The 9461-nt window shown below is 40.8% G+C and overlaps 1 long non-coding RNA gene across 13 annotated transcripts in view; it reads right to left on the bottom strand.

The window, feature by feature from the left end:
• The window catches only part of LOC138164555 (uncharacterized), a 56326-nt gene extending 47241 nt beyond the window's left edge, over positions 1-9085 (bottom strand). For all 13 annotated transcript variants that reach the window (XR_011169120.1, XR_011169115.1, XR_011169110.1 and 10 more), the window contains exons 1-2: positions 8694-9085; positions 8242-8335 (exon numbers count right to left, since the gene is read on the bottom strand). This is a non-coding gene — a long non-coding RNA (uncharacterized lncRNA). The remainder of the gene's footprint in view (positions 1-8241; positions 8336-8693) is intronic.
• Between the last annotated feature and the right edge of the window lie 376 nt (positions 9086-9461).

Here is a 9461-nt window from a genome sequence, read left to right on the forward strand (position 1 = left end):
GACAAGCCAAATGGTTCCTGCTTAATTTTGTCCTCACTTTTCTTTAAAATACCACGCCCAGAAAAGGATCTAATGTCAACCACGTATAAGCCTCAGTATGGATTCAGTCAATAATGATGATGCAGCTGAATCTCAAGTGGGTAGAGTACTGGATCTGGTGTGGGAAAACTTGAATTAGAGTCCCACCTCAGGAACTGAATCAACTGTGTGATGCTGGGTAATTGAATTCAACTTTCACAGACTCAGGTTCCGCAGGTAACAAATGAAAATAGTAAATAATAGCCCCCCAAGGTTTTGTGACATTCAAATGAGAGAATATATTTAAAGTATTTTACAAACTTTAAAGGGATGTGTCACTTACAGTTATAATCATTTCCATAGGGTTTAGGGGGCAGAGTGGGATAAGCCCTTTCCTTATAACAATTATTGTTCGACATTTATAGATGAGGAAACTGAGGCCTTCAAAGATCACATTGATATTAAGTTAAGTACTCCAGCTGGGTGTAAACCCATTAACCAATATTGATTTCACACAGTGTGTAATTCCTAAGGAATTTTCATCTTTAGTTTTATCTCTAATTGGGGAATAAAGAACTATCAGCTATCACTTGGGAGGAGCGTTTTTCTCTCTTCTCCCTGCTGTCCTCCAGTGGAGGCCTTTCTAAGTGTCCCTGAAATCCCTCCCCTTGTCCTAGATATGAGGCAGTTTGGCTTAGCAAGGGAATCGTCCATACATCCCCACACCAGGCAAACAAATATTCAATAAGAATAGTTGCAAATGATATTGGAAGCAGGTAAAAACATACACATACTCAATACCAAAAATAACAAACCAAATAAATAAACAAACAAAAGCAACTCTATCTTTACAGGGATCTCTTCATTCTGTGTTAGGCATGGTGTTCACTGACACCTCATGCCTAGCATAATAGAGAAGGGAAAGGGAAGTGGAGAAGAGGAAAGAGGGGTAAGGAAGAAGGGAGAGAAGGAGGAAGGGGGAAGGAAAAGAATAAAGGGAAGGGGAAAGAGAGAAAGGAGGGGAAGGGGAAAGAGAGGAAGGGGAAGAGAAAAGGTGGGAGGGGAAGGTGAAAGGAGAAAAGGGGGCTTTCAAGGCTACATTTTTTCTACAGTCAACTGTTTTGTTTTGTTTTTTTAAGAAAACAGTACCATCCTTACAGTGTAGTAAGGGGATTTCCCTGAATTTGTTTTGCGTCAGCTAACTTAGGCTGCTGAAAGGTTTTTTGTTTTATTTTTAATGCTTGGTGTGATTATTTCACATTCATAATAAAAGCATGTAGGACAAAGAAAAGGTGTGATCTTTTTTTTTTTTACTATGAACATAGCCAGAGGTAGCATACTTTAAATATGTTAAGCACTCAGTTCTACAATGCCCTCACTAACAGGTGTCCCTGCATAAGCCTCCATGATGACAGAGGGGTATGCCAGGAAGACAGGAAGCTCAGCCCAGCCAAATCCAATCATATTAAATCTTAAGGCTCATTTAGGGCCTGTCATAGGAGGCAAAATCTGATGAAAACCTGAATGTCCAGGCAGTTATGATGTCTGCTAAATGGCTTGTTAATGTGATTGTTAAGCTTTTGTTACACGGAAATAGCACTGGCTACAGTCAAGGCAAGACAGGCCTGGCTTTGAGCCAGTTTTCCTGGAGAAGTGCCCTAACTACTTTACTGCAGGTGTATGGAGGTTTTCTCAGATACCTGAGTCTGGCCTCCTGCCATCCCCTTGAACTTTCCAAGCAGCATCCCACCCACCAGCCTTGTACTCTTTCTCCTCTTCTGTGAAGGAAGGTCATGTAATTTTAAAAAAGGGGGTGGGGGACACCATGTCATGCTTTCTAGGCTGTGCTTAGAATTGGAATAGAGAGGAGTATAGACCTGAAAGCAGCACTTTGAAAGCAATTTGTCCCTCCCATTGGCTTCCATGAATCAAGGAAACAAGACATAAATAGAAAGGTCAGAAGGTGTCATAGTTGAAAGCAAGAGGGGAGGGGGTTGGTGGGGTGGAAATCTGATAGGAGAGTACAATGAACCCTAAATAGATTCAAGTCAACCCTTTATCTTTGGCTTTCTGGTCAGCAAACAGAACAGATGATGAAAATCAATATTCAGCAAGTCAACAACATTTATCGAACGCCAGCTGTGGGCAAAATACTGTACTAGGTTCTGTGGGGAATTGGAAAGAATGAAGGAGAGAGATGTAGCCACTGCCTTCAAGTACCTTAGAATCCTAAGGGGAAGATGGGTCGAATAGGAACACATTCATGACTATCACACAAATGAATGACTGGTAGGAGGTGGAGGTTGGGCTGGGGAGGAGAGTTGTATCAGTGGAAATTCCTAAGGATCCCATCACCCTCTAGGTCATGAATAGACCTGTGTAAATCTTGTAGTTATTTGGGGTATTATTTGGCCTTCTGGATTTTTTAATGAGTTTTCTCAGTAAACAATTCAATGGGAGAGATTTGGCTGGATCAGTAAAAAAAGATCCCACCATCAAGTGGACCATTATCAGAACCAGCAAGCAATCACCAAAGGTCATAGTAAGAAGGGTCCTTAGTCATAGTTTGCTCAGGGTCCTTAACCTGTTGGTGTTCCGGGTCCTTTTGGAAGCCTGGTGAATCCTATGGACCCCTTCTCAGAATATAGTTTAAAAATGCATATAATAAAATACATAGCTTTGCAAAGGAAAACAGTCATATTGAAGCAGTTATTCACTTTAAAAAATAACTTTGTAGTCTCCAAATTAAGATCTATTCCTTCCTTCTCATTTCATAGACGGAGAAACTAATATGCAGAGAGTTTGCTTTACTTATCTTTTTATTTTATTTTATTTGGAGGGGGGAATACAGGGCAATTGGGGTTAAGTGACTTGCCCAAGGTCACATGGCTAGTTTTTGTGTTAAGTGTCTGGGGTTGGATTTGAACTCAGGTCCTCCTGACTCCAGGGCCTGTGCTCTATTCACTGCAACACCTACCCCCCCCCACCTCCCCGCTTTACTTATTTAAAGTAATACTAACTAGTTGGTTAGTAACCTGCCAGGGTGGGTCTAGAACCCAGAACATGGCTCACATAGCCCTGCATTAAGACTAAAGTTGTTTGTTAAAAGACTTCTCATTGGTCTTACGTGACAAAAGAAAGTCAATCTTCCATGCCTGCCCTACATCCAGCCTCAAAGTCAGTCAAATAAGCTAAAGGGGTGGGGGGTGGCCCTTCTCAGAAGTATGAGTCAACACTGACCCTGAGGGGAACTGAGGAATAGCGTATTTGAATGAAATGTGCCGATTCCGGAAGCAGCAAGCATCCTGTCATTTGAGGGTCTAGAGAGATTGCTGGTCAGGTGGATGTACTAGATGGCTTCTGAAGTCCTGTGAACTGTGGTCTTCAAAAGTTCCTGGAAGTGCCCATGGTTCATAGAACTGAAGAAGAGGGAGACCTAGGAAGTCTAACTTAGGCTCTGTTCTGTTTGGGTCCAGAAGGCTGATTGGCAGAGGTAGGAACAGGATGCAAATGGATCATTTGGGCTCAACTTTCTATAACAATGTGAGTTATCCGGAAGTGGGTATGGATGACTAGCAGCAATTCTCACAACATTTATGTAGCTCTTTAAAGTTTGAAAATGCTTTAAAATATTCATTCATTTGATCCTCAACACAATTCCTGGAGGTAGGTGCTTTTGTTAGCCCCATTTTACTGATGAAAATAACTGAAGCACAGAGAGGCTAAATGATTTGCCCAAATTGTCTTAGCTAGGAAGTGTGGCAGGTAGGAGTCTAACTCAAATCTTCCTAATTCTAAGTCCTGTGCTATCTAACTATCTCTTAAAGTGATGGGTGCTCCTTTCTTGGAGGTCTTCAGGAAGAGGCTGGATGTTCACTTGTCTATTATACTATTGTGGGGATTCCTTTTGGTCATTCAGGGAGTCAAAAAGTATTTATGAAGCACTTACTAGCCAGGTTGTATAAGTACTGGGGATACAAAGAAAGGGAAAAACAGTCCATGTCCTCCAGAAGCTCACATTCTAATGGGAAAAACAATATGGAGATAACTAGATATATACTAGATACACACAGAGTGGATGATAAGTAATCTCATAGGAGAAGAGAGCAGGAAAAAGCCTCTTGTAGCATGGAGTGTGGAAACAGAGGGCCATGAGTAAGGAACAGCTAACAGTCTGTATGGAGAAGCCTGGATGAGACAGTCACTGAGGTTCAACCCTCAAATTGTGTAACTGGGAAGCATACACCTAATTTTTACTACAGTCTGAGGGATTTCTGGGCAAAATCTGAGTTAAATTCTAAGTTTATAATCTCGTATTTCTCTGTTAGTTTGGTTCAGGCTATAAACATTTAACAGTCTCTTTCAATACGCACTTTATTTCCACAGTCCTTTCTTGCTGGTTTATGCTGCTTTTATCCCTCAATCTAGGCTATGTTCTTTTTCCTCCCTCATTATCCTAAGTACTTGATTTTTATTAGTTTGGAGAAGCAAAGGCTTTTCCTGTCCAGACCTTCATTCCACTCCCCACCCTAAAACTATGTCAGAATTGTTTTGCTTAAGATCACCTGACTCGCCAATTAAGCTGGATCTGCCCAAATTCATCCTCTGACTCGACTTTGGTTTGGTTCTGGATACTTGTCTGGGTCTTCTGTTTCCCTATCTCTTTTATTAATCAACCCCATCCTGAGTTCCTCTTAGCTCAGTCTCTTCCTTTTTCTCATTTTTGTCCTTGCTTATAATGCTTCTCATAAAAATGAATATCACAGTTCTCCAATCACCTCTTTCTCACTGAACCTCTAAAAGTCCCTTTGTTCCCTCACAATTCTGTTGCCTGGTGACACAAGCCCTTTTGGATGGCCTTAGATCCTGACACCACCACCCCCTCTCCAATCAGGTATCACCATCACTCTTAGGCTGGCATTATCTTGCATCTATCAGGTATGTTATAAGCATATTTTCAAACACAACACCCTACATGTTTAATTGCAGTCTGTGCCTATGGGTTATAATCACTCCCAAGTACAAAATCACTTCTGAGGAAGAAATATTTTAACCATATTTTTAACTAATCTGGTGTCTCCTGCTCTCTCTCAGTTCATTGCTATATGAATTTCTAGAGGGACTCAGAATTTCCTTAGAAACTTTAAGGGGAGGGGTATTTTTTAAGCTCCATCACTCAAGAACTCTGCCGGTTTACCTTCCTGAGAATACCAGTATCCCAAAGAGGACCACATTCTTTTCATTTACACCTCACTGAGTCTGCCTAACCAGAATGATGAGGATTGATGGCTGCAGGTGGGGGGATTAGGGGGGATGGTAGAAGGAGAAGGAAACATTTTCCACTGGAGTGAGGTTTCTCCAGGCCATGGATGTGTCTGTCTGAATGCTGAAATAAAAATAGACATTTGCTAAGAACATGGCATTTAAGGCACAGTTTTCCTCCATTGGAGGCAGTGAGCTCCACAGAGTTTAGAAGGCAGCCTACACGAAGATAGAAGGGATGATTCCCCAAAGAGGCCTCTACATATTTGCACACAAATCTACAACTTGGAAGCCTGCCAAAAGCAGGTTTGCTTATTCACTGGGTTTTTAAAAAGCATCTTAAGACTTTAGTTATGCATGGCCATAGCTAAGCTTTCACTGAAATTGTGTACACTTAGCACTCTAGATGCTGGCCTTACTTATTAAACAGGGAAAGAAGGGGAGCTGCTCTTTACGAATCAAAAGCCAAGATCCCAACAGACATCCCTAAACTAACTGAGAGAGAGAGAAGGAAAGCCACAGAAAAAGTCATGAACTGAAAACCAGAAGGCTCTGGTCACTGAGCTACGACACTCTGGGCAAGTCATTTCAATTTATCTGCCGGTAAACTAAAGGGGATTGGATTTGGTAATCAACAAGGTTCTTTCCAAAGCCAACATTCCATTTTATTAGTCAATTTTATTGGTCCGGGGGTATGGATGCAGGTTTGATATGAGGAAATAACAATACATTGTCAGAAAAAATTACAGAAAGTTCCCTCAGAAAGGGACAACCTGCTTTGATGGCTAAGCAAAGCTCTCCAAACTTCAATCCCACAAATTGCAAGGCAATGTCTATGTTTGCATATGTCGGTTGTCACGAATAAATAGGCAAGTAGTAAGGCAATATGAGAAATCACTGGCATAATAAGATTCAGAAATAATTTCTAAAACCCAAGTTTGTTTACTATAGAGATGTCTGCACTGTGTGGGTTTTGAAATATGTGCAGCAAATAATAGTAAAGGGTTTTTTCTTATTTCTGTCTCATAGTCATAACTAAATGAATAAGGCATAGATAATCATTCTAATCCAAACTCTTCTTTTCAGCGCCCTGCAATTATTTTTTAAAAAATAATACTTGCAGTGGAGTTGCTAGGCATTTTGGAAAGGACCCACCAGCTGTCCAATGAAAAGAGAAAGCACAGCTGACAAATGGAGCACATTGATTGCTTAGGCCAGTAAAAATGGGGAATCATCTTGGCCTAAGGAGTTGACCAAGGATGTAGATCACAGAATCTAATCCAGGTGGAACAGTTCTGGTATGCCATAGGTGCTCAATAATTGCTTGTTGAGTGTTGATTCAGAAAATGACTCCCTAGAAGAACTGGGACCAATCCTTTGGCCTTATAATAACAATCTCATTTCATTTGCTTCACTTTGCTTCCTTCTCAAAGAACAAATGTATAGATAGGCCTATGCATTTGAGGTGATGATACTTAGATGTTCTGCAAGGTCTATGATTTCATCTCTATAAGCACATCTTCCATTAATACTGATGGCAATCTTATTATCCATTTCATTAGGTTTGATTGCCAAAAACATTAATCACCCGATGGTCAACCTTCTGGTGAAGAACTCCTCCATGCTTTGCCAGGTTAATTGCCAAATGGTAGACATACACCTCATCCCCAGTCTGAACTTGAAAACTTTCCAACTTGGTAGAAGCGACCTACCAGAATTTGTGCTTTGTTGGTAGAGTGACTCAAGGTCACCTCTGCATTTCAATGAGATATGAGATAGAAGAGAAATGAGATAGTATTATACTAATATTGTATCATCTTCCTGAGTTCAAATCTGGCCTCAGACACCCACTAGCTGTGTGACCTTGAGCAAGTCACTTACCCCTGTTTGCCTCAGTTTCCTCATCTATAAAATGAGCTGGAGAAGGAAATGGCATACCACTCCAGTATCTTCACCAAGAAAATCCTAAATGGGGTCACGAAGAGTTGGACACAACTGAAAAGATGGAACAAGTGACTCCTACCCTAATTGTAGTCTTCCCTGATCTCTGGACCAGGTACAAGAACTCATTCCACATATAACAGGCTCCAATAGCACCTACCTCACACAGTTGTTCTGAGCATCAAAAAATATAATAATTATAAAGCATTTAGCACAATGCCTAGCACATAGTAAGTACTATATAAATCTTAGCTATTATTAGGATTATCCTCATTTTACACAAGAGAAATAAAAATTAGCTCCTGGTTTGCCCAAGATCTCACAGCTAGCCAGGATCAGAGGTGTGACTTGGCCCTATGTCTTCTTTGTAAAATCTAGATTCCTATGGCTGATGCAGAAATTTGCATGACTTCAGATTTCTGAGGGGTTTTGTATTTCTTGCCTTCCCAGTGGGTGGGGGAGGGGTAGAGGGAAGAAGAGAATCCAGGTGAACTAAAAATAAAATAAAATTGACCAACAGCAGCAAAAAACTATCCCTTGCATTACTCTGTGATGTTTAAACAAATAGAAAAAAGGTCAACAAGGTTAAACTTCCTGCTTTGGCTTGTTGCCTAGTACTGACTCTTGGTTACATCAAAGTCTGACCCTCTTCCTCATGATGTGGTTCTGGTAAGTTCCTTGGACTCCAGGTTCTGACCTCAGCTTGTGTTCAGTTCTTGGATTCCTCCTTATCCTTTGGATTTCCTCCGAAGTGAAGCTAACTGGGAAATCATCCAGGGAGACTGACAGTACCCCAAAGCCAGACTATTAAAAAGAGGCATCATGGGGCATAAAACAGGTTAAAAAAAAGTCCTGATTTTATTTTAAAAAAAAAAAAAGGAATAATGAGGATTCTTTAAACTGGAAGATAATGAGCCTGATGGACTTCTGGGAAAATCTAAGAACATATTGTTAAAGATATTTTGAATCCTTAGAAGAAGTAGCATAGGACCTCAATTCAAATTCAGCTCAGATACTTACTATGTGTGATATTGTAGAATTACTCTACCTGTGTGTTCTCCAATTTACTCATCTGTGAAATGGGGATAATATTGGCGCCGATATCTTAAGGTTTCTGTGAGAACAAAATGAGATAATATTTATACATTATTTTGCAAACCTTAAAGCATGACTAATGCTATTAATATTATTACTGTTCTCCTAGTTAGATGGATTCAGAATTAGTTGAAAAACTGACCCAAAGAGTTTTGATTAATATAACCTGTCCAACTGTAAGATAGTCTACAACTCTGTTCTCCAAGCATCCTTCCTTGAGCCTGAGTCTTGATTTTACTCAGTTCTAGTTCCACAGTCACAAAATTAAAGGGCCAAAGCTTTCCTTTGTCACCTTCTGCGATTTGCTTCCCCAACACTCACTATGGCCTATGGGATTCTAGACCTAAGCAAAAGCTTCCCTTCAAAGGCTTCCTTACCTGTTTATCTTGGACCACTTCACCATCAGCCTTCTGGCTAAATTCTCAGGGAAAAAAAGCTTCCCCATATGAGCCACACAGCTACCTGTATCCCCAAATTTCAGGACTTCAGAAAGTCTTCACCCTTTCCTAGTAGTCTGCATGCTCTGACCCCGTGGGAAGTTACTCTTCTCATCTGCTAATCTTTAGTCTCTTTCACCTGCTCTAGGCAAACTATAATCTGGGCAGGCCTGTCCCCTGAATCTGAGAGTCTGTAGATACTCGTCTCTCACCTCCCTTACTCTTTCATCATGATTCTGAGTTCCCCGATTGGCCTACCCTAGTTCCCCGGAAAACAAGGGCCAATAAAGCCTGAACACTTTACCCTTGTCTTCACCTAGAGGTTCAATCACTTTCTCATATCAAAGTCAGGAGTTACTTAGCTGGTTCCTCCTGCCCCGCAAGTACCATCCACACCTTTCCAACTGGAAAACCACATATTGTTATAACAAAAATTGCACAAACATGCAGTATTATTGTGGGCAGCTAGGTGGCTCAATAATTAGAGTACTACAATTGGAATCAGGAAGACTTGTGACCACGAGTTCAAATCCAGTCTCAAATACTTATTAAGCTGTGTGACCCTGGGCAAGTCACTTAAGCCTGTTTGCCTCAGTTACCTCATCTGTAAAATGAGTTAGAGAAAGAAATGACAAACCACTCCAGTGTCTCTGCCAAGAAAACCCCAAACGGGGTCATGAAGAATCAGACACGACTGAAACAAATGAA

Source organism: Petaurus breviceps, unplaced genomic scaffold (assembly GCF_028583685.1).
Source record: "Petaurus breviceps papuanus isolate PSGF00001 unplaced genomic scaffold, PetGlider_PUasm1.0 190, whole genome shotgun sequence".
Lineage (NCBI taxonomy): Eukaryota > Metazoa > Chordata > Mammalia > Diprotodontia > Petauridae > Petaurus > Petaurus breviceps.